We start from the raw sequence: 17,941 nt of genomic DNA on the forward strand, positions 1-17,941 counted from the left end.
GTGAGAGAAAGGAGTAGCACCACAAATATAGGTGCATCTATTAGAATTTCCAACCTCAGCAGAGCCCTCAGGCTACTCAGCAATCCTTTGACATGACCCAGGTCATCTTCTTCTCTAATTCTCCTTCCATTCATATTCTATCTCTACACCGTTCTCATCAAATAACAGCCATTTTCACTACTCTAACTCAAATTCCGTCCTCTCTTCTGCTTTATTCCAGTTTATTTTCCTCTTTTTTTCCTGGTTTCTTTAGGAGGAACTTAGATGATCGATTTTCTCTTCTCTAACATCAGCATTCAGTGCTTTAACAGGGTACCACAAGTTTTGATATGTTATATTTTCATTCTGTTCAATATGTTTTTTTATTTCCCTTGAGACTTTCTCATTGACCCACGGATTATTTAGGAGGTTAGTTTCCAAGTGTTTTGAAACTTTTTTCTGTTATCTTTCTGTTGCTGATTTGTAGTGCTGCCTGACTCACCTGTTATAGTTGGGACTTCCATTTGATCCAGAGGAAGAATTAACTTTCTTAGGCCTCCTTCTGCTGCTTAAACTAAGCTGGCATCCAGGAAATGGCAGGCATAGGTCACCTTTTTCTGTTGGATGAGCACTCATAAGATGTCTTGATATTGTGTGGTTTCTCCAGTCAGAGAGGTACCAAAGCAACACACCTTCTTCTTCTGTCTTTGAGAATTTTCCTTTGTCTTTCTCTAAAGTTATTTCCAGGGTTTATAGTTGTACTTAGTAGGGAGGAGCTTGGGAAAAAAGGTTATGTAGCCTTGTCCTGAAAGTGTCCTGGTTACTTAAAAAAATTTACTTAGATATAATTTGCACATGATACAATCTATAATTTAGACTGTACAATCAATATTTTCAGTGTATTCACAGAGTTGTGCAACCATTGCTATAATCTAATTTAGTAATATTTTCATCACTTCAAAAAGTAACCACATAGCAATTAGCAGTCACTCTCTGTCCTCTCTATCTCATAAGCCTAGGCAACCACCAGATTACTTTTATGAAAATGTAGAATTTGTTATGTTTTTCTGGAAATACCAAATGTTAATCAGATTCCACAAACTAGGGTGAAATTAAATAAAAAGCAATTTAGACTATGGTGATAATGGTATCCAGTCCCTCATTAATATTTAAATTCTTTTATTGAAGTATAGTTGATGTACAATATTATATTGGTTTCAAGTATACAACACAATGATTCAACTGATACACACATTGTTAAATACCACAACTAGTACAATTACTATCTGTTAACATAGAAAGATGTTACAGAAATATTGACTATATTCTCCATGTTGCCCTTCCATGTCACCAACTTACGACTGAGATTTTGGCTCCCCTTTAGCCCCCTCCCCCACCCCTCCCCCGCTCCTCCCCCAAGGTAATCGCCAATCACTTCTCATTGTCTATGAGTCAATTGCTGTTTTTTCATTTTGCTTTGTTTTTAGATTCCACATATAAGCAAAAACATGGTATTTGTCTTTCTCCACCTGGCTTATTTCACTTAGTATAATACCATCTAGGTCAATCCATGTTGTCACAAATGGCAAGATTTCTTTCTTTTTTATTCCATTGTGCATATATATCACCTCTTCTTTATCCATTCATTTATTGATGGACACTTTGGTTGCTTCCGTGTCTTGACTATTGTAAATAATGTGGAAATAAACATAGCGGTGCATATATCTTTTCAAATAAGGGACTTCGTTTTCTTAGGATGAGTTCCTAGTAGTGGAATTACTGAGTCATATTATTTTTAGTTTTTTGAGGAACCTCCATACTGTTTTCCATAGTGCCTGCACCAATTTACATTCCCACCAACAGTGTAGGAGCATTCCCTTTTCTCCACGTCCTTAACACATTATTCCTTGTGTTTTGGATAGTGACCATTCTAACTGGTGTAAGGTGATATCTCATTGTGGTTTTGATTTGCATTTTCCTGATGATTAGTGATGTGGAGAACCTTTTCGTGTATCTGTTAGCCATCTGTATTTCTTTGCAAAAATGTCTATTCAGATCCTCTGCCCATATTTTAATCAGGTTGCTTTTTAAGTGTTGTGGCCTAAGACTTCTTCATATATTTTGAATGTTAGTTCCTTACTGGACAAATCATTTATGAATATGTCTTCCTGTAATATAGGTTGACTTTTTGTTTTATTGATGGTGTCCTTTGCTGTACAGAAGCTTCTTAGTTTTGATGTAGTACAACTTGATCATTTTCGCTTTTGTTTCCCTTGCCTGGGGAGTTGTATTCAGAAAATAATTGCTCATGCACATGTTCAAGAAATTTTTGCCCATGTTTTTCTTCTAAGTTTTATGGTTTCATGTGTTATCTTTAGGTCTTTAATACATTTTGAGTTTAATTGTGTACACAGACTTAGACAGTAATCCAGTTATATTCTCTTGCATGTAGCTGCCCAGTTTTCCCAAAATCTTTTTTTGAAAAAACTGTCTTTTTCCTATTGAATTTTCATGGCTTCTTTATCATATATTAATTGATCATATATGTATGAGTTTATATCTGGGCTTTCTATTCCATTCCATTGATCTATGGGTCTGTTCTTGAGCCAGTACCATACTGTTTTGATTACTGTAGCTTTGTCGTATAGCTTGAAGTCAAAGCATGTAATACCCCCTACTTTGATTCTTCTTTCTCAAGATTGCTTTGCCTGCTCAGGGTCTTTTGTGGTTCCATATGAATTTTAGGATATTTGCTCTAGATCATTGGAAAATCCCCTTGGTATTTTGATAGAGACTGCATTGAATCTGTAAATTACTTTGGGCAGGATAGCCATTTTGACAAAATAAATTCTTCCTATGCATGCACATGGGATAGATTTTCATGTATTAGTGTCTTCTTCAATTGTTTTCATCGGTGTCTTTTAGTTTTCAGAGTATAGGTCTTAAACCTCCTAGGTTAGGTTTATTCCTAAGTATTTTATTCTTGTTAATGCAATTGCAAATGGAATTGTTTTCCTGATTTTTTTCTGCTAGTTTGTATTAGCACATAGGAATGCAACAGATTTCTGTATACTGACTATGTATCCTGCAATGTCACTGAAGCCAGTTATTATTTCTAATAGCTTTTTGGTGGAATCTTCATGGTTTTCTATATATAGTGTCATGTCCCTATGTAAATAGTGACAGTTTTACTTCTTCCTTACCAATTTGGATCCCTTTTACCTCTTTATTTTGTCTGATTGCCATAGCTAGGACTTCCAGTACTATGTTGAATAAAAGTGGTGAGAATGGGCATCCTTGTCTTGGTCCTGATCTTAGAGGAAAAACTGTCAGCTTTTCTCCATTGAGTATTATATTATTGTGGGTTTGTCATATGCGGCCTTTATTATATTGAGTTATGTTCCCTCTAAACCCATTTTGTTGAGAGTTTTTATCATGAATGTATGTTGAATTTTGTCAAATGGCTTTTCAGCATTTATTGAGATTATGATATGGTTTTTATCCCTCCTTTTATTAATGTGGTGTACCTGATTGATTTTTGAATATTGTACCATCCTTGCATCCCTGGAATAAATTCCACTTGGTTGTGATGGATGACACTTTTAATGTATTTTTGAATTTTTGCATCTATGTTCATCAGGGATATTGGTGTATAGTTCTTTTTTTTTTGGAAGTGTCTGTGGTTTTGGTATTAGAGTGATGTTTGCCTAATAGAATGAGTTTGGAACTATTCCCTCCTCTTCTCCTTTTTGGAATACTGTAAGAAGGATGGGTATTAGCTCTTCTTTAAATGTTTGGTAGAATTCACTTGTGAAGCCATCTGGTCCTGGAATTTCATTTGTCAGGAATTTTTTGATTACCAAATAAATTTCATTGCTTGTAATTGGCCTGTTCAGATTCTCTGTTTCTTCCTGGTTAGTCTTAGAAGATTCTACATTTCTAGGAACTTGTCCATTTCTTCTAGGTTGTCCAGTTAATTGGCATATGATTTTTCATAGAATTCTCTAATAATTCTTTGTATTTCTGTGGTGTCTATTGTAACTTCTCCTTTTTTGTTTCAGATTTTGTTTGTGTCTTCTTTTTTCTTGATAAGTCTGGCTAGGGATTTGTCTATTTTGCTTATCTTCTCAAAGAACCAACTCCTGACTTCATTGATTTTTTCTATTGTTTTTTATTCTCTATTTTATTTATTTCTGCTCTAATCTTGATTATGTCCCTCCTTCTTCTAACTAGGTTTCATTTGTCCTTCTTCTACTAGTTTCTTTAATTGTGTTTAGTCTGTTTATTTGGGATTGTTCTTGTTTCTTGAGGTAGGCCTGTATTGCTCCATACTTCCCTCTTAGAATTGCTTTTGCAGCATTCCACATATTTTGAACTGTTGTATTTTTGTTTACATTTGTCTCCATGTTTTGCTGATTTCTTCTTTGATTTGATCATTGATCCATTGATTATTTAGAAGCATGTTGTTTAGCCTCCACATGTTTCTGGGTTCTTTTTTTTTTCTTCATGTAATTGATTTCTAGTTTCATACTATTGTTATTTGAAAAGATGTTTGATATATTTTCAAACTTTTTGAATTTATTGAGGCTCCTTTTGTGCCTAATATGTGATCTATTCTGGAGAACATTCCAGGTGCACTTGAGAAAAATATGTATCCTGCTGCTTTTGGGTGGAATGTTCTGTAGATATCTGTTAAATCCATCTGGTCTAATGTGTCATTCTATACCTCTGTTTCCCTATTTATTTATTTATTTATTTATTTATTCTCTGTCATCTTAACCATTTTTTATCATTAATCTGCAATTACATGAAGAACATTATGTTTACTAAGCTCCTCCCTTCACCAAGTCCCCCTCCCACCCCATTACAGTCACTGTCCATCAGCCTAGTAAGATGCTGTAGAATCACTACTTGTCTTCACTGTGTTGCACAGCTCTCCCCATGCCCCCCCTACATGCTAATTATACATGCTACTTGTAATACCCCCTTTCTTTTTCCCCCCCTTATCCCTCCCTTCCCACCCATCCTCCCTAGTCCCTTTCCCTTTGGTAACTGTTAGTCAATTCTTGGGCTCTGTGATTCTGCTTCTGTTTTGTTCCTTCAGTTTTTCTTTATTCTTATACTCCACATATGAGTTAAATCACTTGATACTTGTCTTTCTCCACTGGCTTAATTCACTGAGCATAATACCCTCTAGCTCCATCCATGTTGTTGCAAATGGTAGGATTTGTTTTCTTCTCATGGCTGAATAATATTCCATTGTGTATATGTCCCACATATTCTTTATCCATTCATCTACTGATGGACATTTAGGTTGCTTCCATTTCTTGGTTATTGTAAATAGTGCTGTGATAAACATAGGGGTGCATCTCTCTTTTTCAAACTTGGGTGCTGCATTCTTAGGGTAAATTCCTAGAAGTAGAATTCCTGGGTCAAATGGTATTTTTATTTTGAGCTTTTTGAGGAACTTCTGTACTGCTTTCCACAATGGCTGAACTAATTTACATTCCCACCAGCAATGTAGGAGGGTTCCCCTTTCTCCACAACTTCGCCAACATGTGTTGTTGTTTGTCTTTTGGATGGTGGCAATCCTTACTGGTGTGAGGTGATATCTCATTGTGGTTTTAATTTGCATTTCTTGGATGACTAGTGATGTGGAGCATCTTTTCATGTGTCTGTTGGCCATCTGAATTTCTTCTTTGGAGAACTGTCTGTTCTGCTCCTCTGCCCATTTTTTAATTGGATTATTTACTTTATGTTTGTTGAGGTGCATGAGCTCTTTATATGTTTTGGATGTCAACCCTTTATTGGATCTGTCATTTATGAATATATTCTCCCATACTGTAGGGAACCTTTTTGTTCTATTGATGGTGTCCTTTGCTGTACAGAAGCTTTTCAGCTTTATATAGTCCCACTTGTTCATTTTTGCTTTTGTTTCCCTTGCCTGGGGAGATATGTTCATGAAGAAGTCACTCATGCTTATGTCTAAGAGATTTTTGCCTATGTTATTTTTCTAGGAGTTTATGGTTTCATGACTTACATTCAGGTCTTTGATCCATTTCAAATTTACTTTTGTGTATGGGGTTAGACAGTGATATAGTTTCATTCTCTTACATGTAGCTGTCCAGTTTTGTCAGCACCATCTGTCATTTCCCCATTGTATGTCCATGGCTCCTTTATCGTATATTAATTGACCATATATGTTTGGGTTAATGTCTGGAGTCTGTATTCTGTTCCACTGGTCTGTGAGTCTGTTCTTGTGCCAGTACCAAATTGTCTTGATTACTGTGGCTTTGCAGTAGAGCTTGAAGTTGGGGAGTGAGATCACCCCCACTCTATTCTTCCTTCTCAGGATTGCTTTGGCTATTTGGGGTCTTTGGTGTTTCCATATGAAATTTTGAACTATTTGTTCCAGTTCGTTGAAGAATGTTGCTGGTAATTTGATAGGGATTGCATCAAATCTATATATTGCTTTGGGCAGGATGGCCATTTTGACTATATTAATTCTTCCTAGCCAAGAGCATGGGATGAGTTTCCATTTGCTAGTGTCCTCTTTAATTTCTCTTAAGAGTGTCCCTCAACTTTTGCTTGTCTGAGAATTGTTTAATCCCTCCTTCCTATTTAAATGATAATCATGCTAGATACAGTATTCTTGGTTCAAGGCCCTTCTGTTTCATTGCATTAAAATATGTCATGGCATTCTCTTCTGGCCTGTAAGGTTTCTGTTGAGAAATCAGATGATAACCTGATGGGTTTTCCTTTGTAGGTGACCCTTTTCCTCTCTCTAGCTGCCTTTAAAACTCTGTCCTTGTCCTTGATCTTTGCCATTTTAATTATTATGTGTCTTGGTGTTGTCCTCCTTGGGTCCCTTCTGTTGGGATTTCTGTGTACTTCTGTAGTCTGAACAATTATTTCCTCCTCCTGTTTGGGGAAGTTTTCAGCAATTATTTCTTCAAATACACTTTCTATCCCTTTTACTCTCTCTTCTTTTTATGGTACCCCTATAATGTGAATATTGTTCTGTTTGTATTGGTCACACAATTCTCTGAATATTGATTCATTTCTTGAGATCCTTTTATCTCTCTCTGCGTCAGCTTCTATGTGTCCCTGTTCTTTGGTTTCTATTCCATCAATGGCCTCTTGCATCTTATCCACTCTGCTTATAAATCCTTCCAGAGATTGTTTCATTTCTGTAATCTCCTTCTGGACATTATCCCTTAGCTCTTGCATATTTCTCTGCAGCTCCATCAGCATGGTTATGATCTTTACTTTAAATTCTTTTTCAGGGAGATTGGTTAGGTCTATCTCCCCAGATTTCCTTCTCAGGGGAGGATGTCTGGGTTAGTCTGGTCTGTATCAAATTCTTCTGCCTTTTCATGGCAATAGAGGCAGTTGTGTGGAGCTGGTGCATGTGTTGGCTGGGAGAACGACCCTTCTTGCTAGTTGTGGCCTTCCTCTCCTGGGAGAACAGCGATCCCTAGCAGCTTGTGCTGGGCAGCTGCGTACAGATGGGGTTTCTAATTCTTACCCAGCTGCTGTGAAAGAAGCTCTGCCTTGCTGCCTCAGGCTGCTGCTCCACTATGGCAGAGTGGCATCAGAGGGGAAATAGGTGGGAGGCTGTTTATCTCCGTGAAGGTACCTCTGAGCTGCGCTGTCGCCCAGAGGATTAGGGCTCCCAGAGTTCCCCGGGATTCCAAGCTGCTGGGCTAAGTGTCCCAGGATGTTTCCGTCCAGCTGTGGGGTCCCTGTCCCTTTAAGTTTTTCAAAAAGCACTCGCTTTTCTTTGTCCCAGGGGCACTGGCTGTGGGCACCCACTCTCAGGTTTTACTGTCCTGTTTCCCTAGTGTCTAGCACCCCACGCACTGTGTGTCTGCGCTCCTTTGCAGATGGTTAAGGCTGGGTGTTTAGCAGTCCTGGGGTCCCTCTCCCTCCCCGCTCCAACTCCTTTCCTCCCACCGGCAGCTGGGGTGAGGGGTGCTCGGGTCCTGCCACGCCGTGGCTTGTATCTTACCCCCTTAGCGAGGTACTGGGTTCTCGCAGGTGTGGATGTAGCCTGGCTGTTGTCCTGTATCTTCTGGTCTCTCTTTTAGGGGTAGTTGTATTTGTTGAATTTTCAAAAATATATATGGTTTTGGGAGGAGATTTCTGCTCCTCTGCTCATGCTGACATCTTGGCTCCACCCCCTCCTTATTTATTTTGGTTTGGATGACCTGACCATTGATGTAAGTTGGGTGTTAAAATCCTCTACTATGATTGTATTGCTATTTCCTCTTTTAGGTGTGTTATTTGTTTTATATATTTAGGTGCTCCTATGTTGGGTATGTAGATATTTGCAATTGTCATATCCTCTTGTTGGTTTGATACCTTTATCATTATGTAAAGTCCTTCCTTGTCTCGTTACTTTCTTTGTTTTGGAGTCTATTTTGTCTGGTATAAGTACTGCTACTCCTGCTTTTTTCTTCCTTTTATTTGCATAAAATATCTTTTTTTAATCCCTTCACTTGCAGTCTGTCTAAGTCTTTCAGTCTGAAATGAGTCTTTTCTAAGCAGCATATGGATGGGGCTTGTTTCTTTATTCATTTTGCCACTCTGTATTTTGATTGGTGTATTCAGTCCATTTACATTTAAGGTAATTATTGATAGGTATGTACTTATTGCCATTTTATTATCTGTGTTCTGGTTGTTTTTGTGTTTCCTTTCTTCCTTTCTTATACTCTTGTTATTTGGTGATTTTCTTTAGTGTTATCTTGGATTTCTTGAAAAGAATTTTTTGGGTATCTTTATAGGCTTTAGGTTTGTGGTTACTGTAATGTTCATAGACAGTTCCCTAAATATATAACAGTTTATATTAATTTGATGGTCACTCTATTTCAAACACAATCTAAAGGAAGTACTTTTTATTCTTTTTATTCTTCTTCCTCTTCCACACTTTATCAAAGTATAAGATATCAAAATCTACATCTTTTGTGTATTTGACTGGTCTTTTGTATAGTTGATTTTACCACTTTGGTTTTTTAACTTCATACTTGGTTAGTAAGCAATTGTTCTACTATCTTTACTGCAGGCTCATTTTCACAGATGAAAAATATTTAGGCTTAAGCATATTTCCACCTATAGAAGTTCTTTTAACATATCTTGTATGAGTAGTTTAGTGGTGGTGGATTCATTTAACTTTTGTTTATCTGGGAAATTTTTAATCCTTCCTTAAATTGTGAAGGATAACCTCGCTGGGTAGAGCATTCTTGGTAGTAGGTTCTTCCCCTTTGAGACATTAAATATTCCATGCCACTCCCTTCTAGCCTGTAAAGTTTCTGCTGAGAAACCTGCTGATAGCGTTGTGGAATTTCCCTTATAGGTAACTATCTGCCTCTCTCTTGCTGATTTAAGATTCTTTCTTTATCTTAATATTTGCTATTTTAGTTACTACATGTCTTGGTGTTGTCTTCCTGGGTTTCCTTTTGTTAGGGGCTCTCTGTGATTCCTGGACCTGGGCATCTATTTTCTTCCCCAGATTGGAGAAGTGTTCAGCTATTATTTCTCCATAGAGATTTTTTCCTCCTTTGTCTCTCTCTTCTCCTTTTGGGACCCCAGGGAAATTATGAATATATTATTTTGTTAGGGATTGCCACACAGCTCTCTTACAATCCTCTCATTTTTAGAAATTCTTTTTTCTCTTTGTTCCTCAGCTTGTTTTCCTATTCTCTAATTTTTATCTCACTGACTTTCTCCTCTACTTCCAGAAGTCTACTATTTGTTCCCTCCATTGTATTTTTCATTTTGGTTTTATTGTATATTTCAGCTCTGAGTGGCTCCTTTTCAGCTCTTCTATCTCTTTGTTGATGTTTTCACTGAGATCGCCAATTCTTTTCCCCAAGTCAGTGAGCATCTTTATGATTGTTACTTTGAAATCTTTATCAAGAAGATTGTTAATCTCTATTTAACTTAGCTCTCCTCTTTCTTGTGCTTTATATTGTTCTTTTGTTTGGAACATATTCCTCTGCCTCCTCATTTTGTCTGGGTTCCTATATATCTTCCTTTGTGTTAGATAGATACATTATGCCTCCTGGTCTAGAAAGTAATGACTTTATGAAGAAGGTTCCCTGTGGTGCACAGAAGCTCAGGACTCTTTGCTCACCTGTGCCCAGTTTTCCTTTGCAGTGGAGCCACAGTTGCTGTTGGTAGGCTTTGGACAGGACTTCCCCTCTGCCCATCTGCTAGGTGTGGTTGATCTCAGCCAGCCACAGCTGGCAGCTTGCCTCAGCCAGCCTTTTGTGAGCTGAGCACTCCTGCTTCTGCTGGGATCATTAGGGGTGTGGCCATCCTCTGCCTGCTTGGTAGAGATGGCGGCACTATTGCGGTTGCAGGGCAGTTGGGGTAATTGTGCAGGGTAGCATGGCATGGGGCTGGGCTGCCAACAAGGGAGATGGTGCATTTGCATCTGATTCCTGCAGGTGCCTCACCAGCTGGGCTGAGTGGGCCAGGAAGGCTTGGAAAGCCTCCTTCCATCTGCCAGGCAGCGAAGATTCCCTCTACCTGCCAGGCAGCAAAGTCTGACCCTTGTTGTGCTGAGCAGGTTGGGCATGTGGGTGGGTATGTAGGGAAGTGCACCATGGGGCCAAGTCACCAGCAAGGAAGATGGAGCATTTGGAGTTGGTTCTTGTGAGCTCTCTGAACAGTTAGGCTGAGGGAGGGCTGGCAGAGCATCATCCAACTGCCCTTTTTCCAACAGAAAGAGCTCTCTCCAACCACCACCCCACTGGCACTCTTCCCACTGCTGATAAACCTTTGAAACTGCTGCGTCTGTGTTGGGTCTCTGTGAGACTGACAGAGCATGTCTGTCCTCCACAAGCTACAGGAGTCTAAGCATCCCCAAATGTTTCAACTCTCCCTGGTGTTCAGCCTTGTTAATCACCAAAGCCCAGTGTGATGTGGATTTGTGTTCCCTAGAATAGATCTCCAGGGTGAAGTGTGTGGGTTTCCTGAGCTCCTATCCCCTACCTGCTCCACTCCTCTCCCTCCTGCTTATAGGCTGGGATGGGGAAAGAGCTTGTGTTCTGATCAGCTGAAGCTTTGCCGCTTCACCCTTCTCAATGTGGACTTCTTTTCTTCACCAGATGTAGATGGTCTGTTCTGCAGTCTTCAGGTCATTTTAAGGGTTAGTTGTATTTACTGTAATTTCCTCCTTAGCGTGTATGCTGGAGGAGGTTTCCACCTTGCCTCCCTACTCTGCCATCTTTTTTCTGAATATGTGATATTTTGTGACTGACTTCTTTCAAAATTCCATCCATATTATAGCATTTATCAGAAATTCATTTCTTTTTAATGTCAAATAATATTTCATTGAATGAATGTATAACATTTAATTTGCATTTACCTACTAAATAATGACGTTGAGTATTTTTCATGTTTTTCTCCATCCTTTGTTTGCATATATGTCCAGATATTCTACCATTTGTACCTGAGATTTTTGATTGAGTGTTGAAAGTTCTTTATACATTCTGGATAGTTTGTTTTTTCAGGCTGAGACTTATCTTTCATTCTCTCAATGCAATCTATTGAATAGCGAATGTTTCTAATTTTAATGAAGTTCAGTTTATCATGTTAAAAAATTTTAGGACACTGCTTTTGGTGTCATATCTAAGAAATCTTTGCCTATCTCAAGATAAGTAATCACTAAGCATTTCTCCCAAATTCTAAACATAGAATGAGGAGATGAGTGGCACAGGGCACAAAATTTAAGAAGGATCTCACTCTCAAGGTTGTGCAAGTCCTTAACTTTTGCACTCAAGCCCCTCATTTGCCTAACTTTACTCCTATCTGGTTTTCTGCTATGTTTTCTTTCTAAGAAGTTTTATCATTTATTTATCCAGTCATTAGTTGATGGCCAAATGGGTCATTTCCACTTTTTTGTGTTATAAAGTGTGCTGCTATGAAATTCATGTGCAAGTTTTTGTGTGGAGGCATGTTTCCCTTACATTTAGGTATGTACATTTCATTTATCTTATAAGTGGAATTGCTGGGTGCTATAGTAACTGTTTTTAATATTTTTGAGAAGCTGTCAGTTTTTTGAAGTGACAGCATCATTTTACATTACTACCAATGATGCTTGAGATATCCAATGTCTTTACATCCTTGCCAACAATTTTTGTTATCTGTTTTTTTTTTATTACAGTCCTGGTGGTGTGAATGGTTTCTCATTGTGATTTTGATTTGCATTTCTCTAAAGACTAGTGATGCTGATCAATTTATCATACCATATTTTAAATAGAAATAAAAGAAAAGAAAAGTAAAACAATTATATTTTTAGTTTTTCTATTTCTGTCTACAATTTATTTTGAGTTGATTTTATATATAGTGTGACATATGGATTGACATTCATTTTTTTCTTCCATGCATAGATCCACATTTCTAGCACCATTTATTGGAAAGCCTACAATTTCTCCATTTAATTATCTTTAGAACTTTATCAAAAATCACTTGATCATTCATTTTGTGTATATTTCTACATTTTTTTCTCTGTTTGGTGGATCTGTGTTTATTTTTATGTCAGTATCATCTCTCTTGATTGCTGTAGATAAGTAAATCTTTAAATTTAGGGGTGTCAGCTGTCAATTTTTTTAGATATAATTAACATAAAACATTGTGCAAATTTAGGGTATATCCCAAAGTGGGTTTGCTGGCTCATATGGTTCTATTTTTAATTTTATGAGGAACCTCTGTACTATTTTCTATAGTGGCTATACAAATTTGCATTTCCACCAATAGTGCACAAGGGTTCCCTTTTCTACACATTCTCATCAGCATTTATCTTGTTAGTTTGACCTGTAGGGTACAAAATATTTTGTATTTCTGTAAATATTCTTGAGCTTCTTACTAAGAATCAGTTAAGTTACTGACAAACAGGCTAGTATTTATAGGCCTTTCTTCTATACTTTGTTAGGTGGACCACAGCAACATTTTATCTAGTATTCATTTACTTCACCACTGAGGCAAGACCCTTCTGAATATTCTGAGAACACTGAGTATTCCTCTCTGAGCCCCATGAATCATTAGGTTTTCAATTCTAACTTGTAGGTATCAGTAATATTTGCAACTATTACGTGAGTGTAAGGTAGTATTCTCTCTAATCCCTTCAGGTTATTCTTTCCTTGGATTTGGGTGATTTCTTTACATTTGCAAATCTATCAACCCTAAGATAATGTTTGAGGATCCTCTGCAGATCTTCCCAGTTCTTTCTTTCTACAGTTCTCTCGTCTCAGATACTCTGCTCTGTGAACATCAGCTGCCTTGGTCTCCTAGGACTCCCAGCTCTATCTTCTAAACTCAGAGAGACTTCTAGCAATGCCTGAATTCCCCTGTCCTTCGCTGCACCATGGAACCTTTCCCAGGCATCAAGTTGGAGCAATTGTCAAGCTCATCTCATTTGTTTCCAATCTTTCAGGGATCACTGTCCTTTTTTGCATTATATCCAATATTTTGAGAAGTAGTTTCATTTGTTTTGACAGTAAATTTTTCAAGAGGGATGGTAAATTTAGCCTTTATTATTCCTTTCTGTTCAAAAGGAAAATCATAGTATTTATTAATTTCACACTGTTTAAGGAGTTTCTAGATAACTTTCTGTTACTTATTTCTAATTTAAATTTTTATGGTCATAGAACATACTTTACCTGACTCAAACCCTTTAAATTTGTTGAATTTTGTTTTATTACTGACAAATATGTTATATCTTGGCAAACATTGCATGTATCCTTGAAAACAATGTTTATTTTGCTGTTGTTGGGTGAGGTGGTGTCTTTTCTATATATCAGTTAAGGCAAACTGATTAATAGTACCACTCAAGTCATTTATATTCATATTTATTTCTTTGTACTTGTATCAGTTACTGTGAAGGAATGTTGAAATCTCCAACTGCAAAGGTGGATTTATTTATTTTTAAGTTCTCTATTTGCTTCATGCATTTTTAAGTTCTATTGTTAGGTGCGAACACATTTAGGATTGTTGTTTTCTTGGTGAAAAGACCCCTTCATAATTATATAATAACCCCTTTTACTCCTGTTAATATTGCTTGCTTTAAAGTTTACATTGTCTGATATTAATGTGGCCATTCCATATGTATTTTCTTCAATTTTTTAAGAGTTGGACATATTTAATATCATGCAGTAGAAGACTTGTTCTTCCTGTGCCTATTCCATAATTACTTGAACTGATTCATTTTTTAGGCCTGTAATGTTTAATTAATTAAGTACATTTTTAAATTGAAGTATAGTTCATATACAATGTTATATAGGTTTCAAGTATGCATCAGTGATTTGACAGTAATCTACATTATTAAATGCTCATCCCAAGTAGTGTAGTTCATATCTATCAAAATAGAATGATGTTACAGAATTATTGACTATATTCTTTATGCTGCACTTTCATCCCCTTGACTAATTTATATTATAATTGGGATTTTGTGATTTTTGTGATTCTTTATCTCCTTCATCTATTTCACCCACCCACCTTACCCCTCACCAGCCATTTCTCAGCATTTATAAGTCTATTTCTGTTTTGTTTTAGATTCCACATATAAGTGAAATCATATGGTATTTGTCTTTCTCTGCCTGGCTTACTTAACTCAGCAAAATACCCTGTAGGTCCATCCTAATTGTTGCAAATGGCAAGATTTCCTTCTTTTTATGGCTAAATAATATTATATATTCCATTATAGATACATATGATATCTTCTTTATCCATTCATCTATTAATGAACACTTTGCTCTTTTTAAATTTTCAAAACAGCTTTATTGAGGTATGTTTCACATACCATAAAATGTACTCATTTAAAGTTATTTACTATTCAGTTGCTTACTATTTTAACAGAAGTGTTAAACCATCACCAGGACTTCATTTTAGAAATTTACCTCCACATTAAGAAAGAAGCTATACCCATTTGCAGTCACTTCCTATTCCTCCTTAGCTCCCAGGCCTGTGCAATCACTAACAAGTTCTGTCTCTATAAATTTACCTATTGTGAACGTTTTATATAAAAGGAATCTTACAATATGTGGCCTTTTGTGACTAGATTACTTTACCTCACATAGTGTTTTCAGTGTTAACCCATGTTGTATTATATATAAGTACTGGATTCATAGTTTATTGGCAAGAAATATTCTATATGTGGACAAACCACATTTTATTTATCCCTTAATTGATGGGTATTTGAGCTGTTTCCACTTTTGACTGCTATGAATAATGTTACTGTGAACATTTTTGTACAAGTTTTTGTGTGAATGTGTGTTTTTATCTCATTTGGGTAGATACCTAGGAGGGGAATTTGGGGATCAAATAAAAAATCTATGTTCAATCCTTTGAGAAAATGTCACATGTTTTCCAAAGAAGCTACATCATTTTCTCATCCCATCAGCTATATGAGTGTTCCAATTTCTTTGTATCTTTGCTAATGCTTGCTACTTTTGTCTTTTTTATTACAACCATCCTGGTAGGTGTGAAATAGTATCTCATTGTGCTTTTGACTTACATTTCCTTAATGACTCATGATATTGACATCTTTTCATGTGTTTATTTGCCATTTATGTATCATCTTTAAAGAAATGTCTATTAAAAGTCTGCCTATTTTTATATTATTATCTTTTCTTTTTATTATTGAGATATAATATTCTTTATAAATACTGGATATAAGTATTTCATCAAAAATTTAATATTCAAGTATTTTATTCAATCCTGTGGGTTGTCTTTTCACTTCTTTGATATATACTTCACAGTATAAAAGTTTGCAGTTTGATTAAGTCAACTGATCTTGTCTTTGTCACCTGTGCTTGAAACCACTTGTTAACACTGAAGTCATAAATATTTACTCCTGAATTTTCTTCTACAACTTTTATAGCTTTAACTCCTACACTTATGTATATGCTCCATTTTGAGTTAGTTTTCATGTCTGGTGTGAGATAGGGATCTAATCATTCTTTTGCATGTGGATATTTGGTTGTCCCTGTAGCATTTGTTGAAAAGGCTATTCTATGCCTATTATTTTGCCGTGGCATCTTCATCAAAAGCAGCTGGCCATACATGCAGAGTTTATTTCTGATCTTTCAATTTCATTCCATTGATCTGTATATCTATCTTTATACAAGAACAATACTCTTTTGATTACTATAGCTTTGTAGCACGTTTTAAAAATGGAAATTGTGAGTTGTCCAATTTAGTTTTACTTTGTCAAGTTTTTTTGGTTGTATTGGATTCTTTGCATTTACATTTAAGTTTTATGGTGAGACTGTAAGTTTCTGAAAAGCAGGCAGTTGGAGTTTTGAGTGGATTGCATTGAATCTGTATACTGATATCAACAATATTGTATCTTCCTGTCAATGAACATATAACATCTTTCCATTTACTTAGGTCTTTGATTTCTTTCAGCTAAGTTTTCTAGTTCACAATGTATATGTCTTGCACTACTTTTGTTAAAATTTATTTCTTTGTATTTTCTTCCTTTTGGTACTATCTCAGATGAAATTGATTTCTTAACTTCATTTTCAGATTTTTCATCATTAGTGTATAAAAATACAATTGATACTTGTATATTTATTCTATTCTGTGAACTGGCTGAACTCATTTATTAGTTTCAGTAGCTTTTCATATATTTCTTAGGACTTTCTATATATAACGTGTCATCTACAAATAGACATAGATTAACTTTGTACATATCTATATCTATCTATACACATACAGAGAGAGAGAATGGCTTATGTGAATGGATGTGGGGGTCAAGAAGGTCTAAAGTCTACAGGGCAGTTTAACAGGTAGACTGGAACTCTTCAGCAGCTGCTAAAGCTTCACACCTCCAAGTACAATATCTTGTTCAGAGAAACCTCAGTTCTTCTCTTTTGGCCCTTCAAAGCGCTCAGTCAGACTCACCCATATTTAGGATAATCTCCTTTACTTCAAGTCAACTGATTATAGATGTTTATCACATCTACAAAATACATTCATAGCAATACCTAGACTAATATTTGAATAATGGGAGATGATAATCAAGCTAAATAGACACAGAACTGTATCAAAATGTCATTAAATTTCTTTTTCAATTTAAGTATCTGTTGCTGAAATAAATAAAATATTACCATCAGTTAAGTTGTTCATGTAGAAAAAAGAGCATTGTCTTTAGATTCCATTCTTGATTTCATAGCACATGCAACAAGTCAGTAAGTTCTTAGATTTTACCATTTTGATGTCTCTCTGATGAATCTCCTCTCCAACCCCATCGATGCTGCTCCATTATCTCCTGTTTGAACTCTTTCAGAAGCTTTCAACTGGCTTTCTTGCCCTCAAGAAAAGTCTTGAATTTTCCCTCCATGTAACTGCCAGGGTTGACCTTATAAATCATAAATGCAACTTACTACTTCTCTGCTTAAAATCCTTAAACTGCTTCTTATTATCTGCAAGATACCTTCTGAACATCTAAGTCTTTGCAATAATATTCTTTTTCCTGAAACATCATTCTTGTTTTCCATGTCACCCTTTTATCCCCTTGGAAAACATCTTTTCCACTTTTCAAGAATGGGTTCAACTGTCAAGTTCTTCTCCCATCCTCCACTAGCATGGAATACTTCTACTATTGTTCCCTTACTAAGTCCACTATAGCTTTCTATCACCAAACCTCTAAAAGTTTATCACTTAATTTTACCTGTCTGTGACCCCCATCTACCCCAAGACTGAACAATTCAATATAAAGAACTTAAGACTGATTCATTTTTGAATGGTTTATTATTGAACTTAGCAGTTACTGATCACACAATAAATTAGTTGATTAAGAAAACAGAATTCTTTAAAACCTAGATACAATTTGCTCTATTTTCACTCCTTTAATATTAACGATCTTATGTTAACATTATTAATCTATTAATCTGGTTATCTCCTGTATTTGATCAGAAACAACCTTTATATGTGAATAGCTCTTTTCTGTTTG

This window comes from Manis pentadactyla, chromosome X, assembly GCF_030020395.1.
Source record: "Manis pentadactyla isolate mManPen7 chromosome X, mManPen7.hap1, whole genome shotgun sequence".
NCBI lineage: Eukaryota > Metazoa > Chordata > Mammalia > Pholidota > Manidae > Manis > Manis pentadactyla.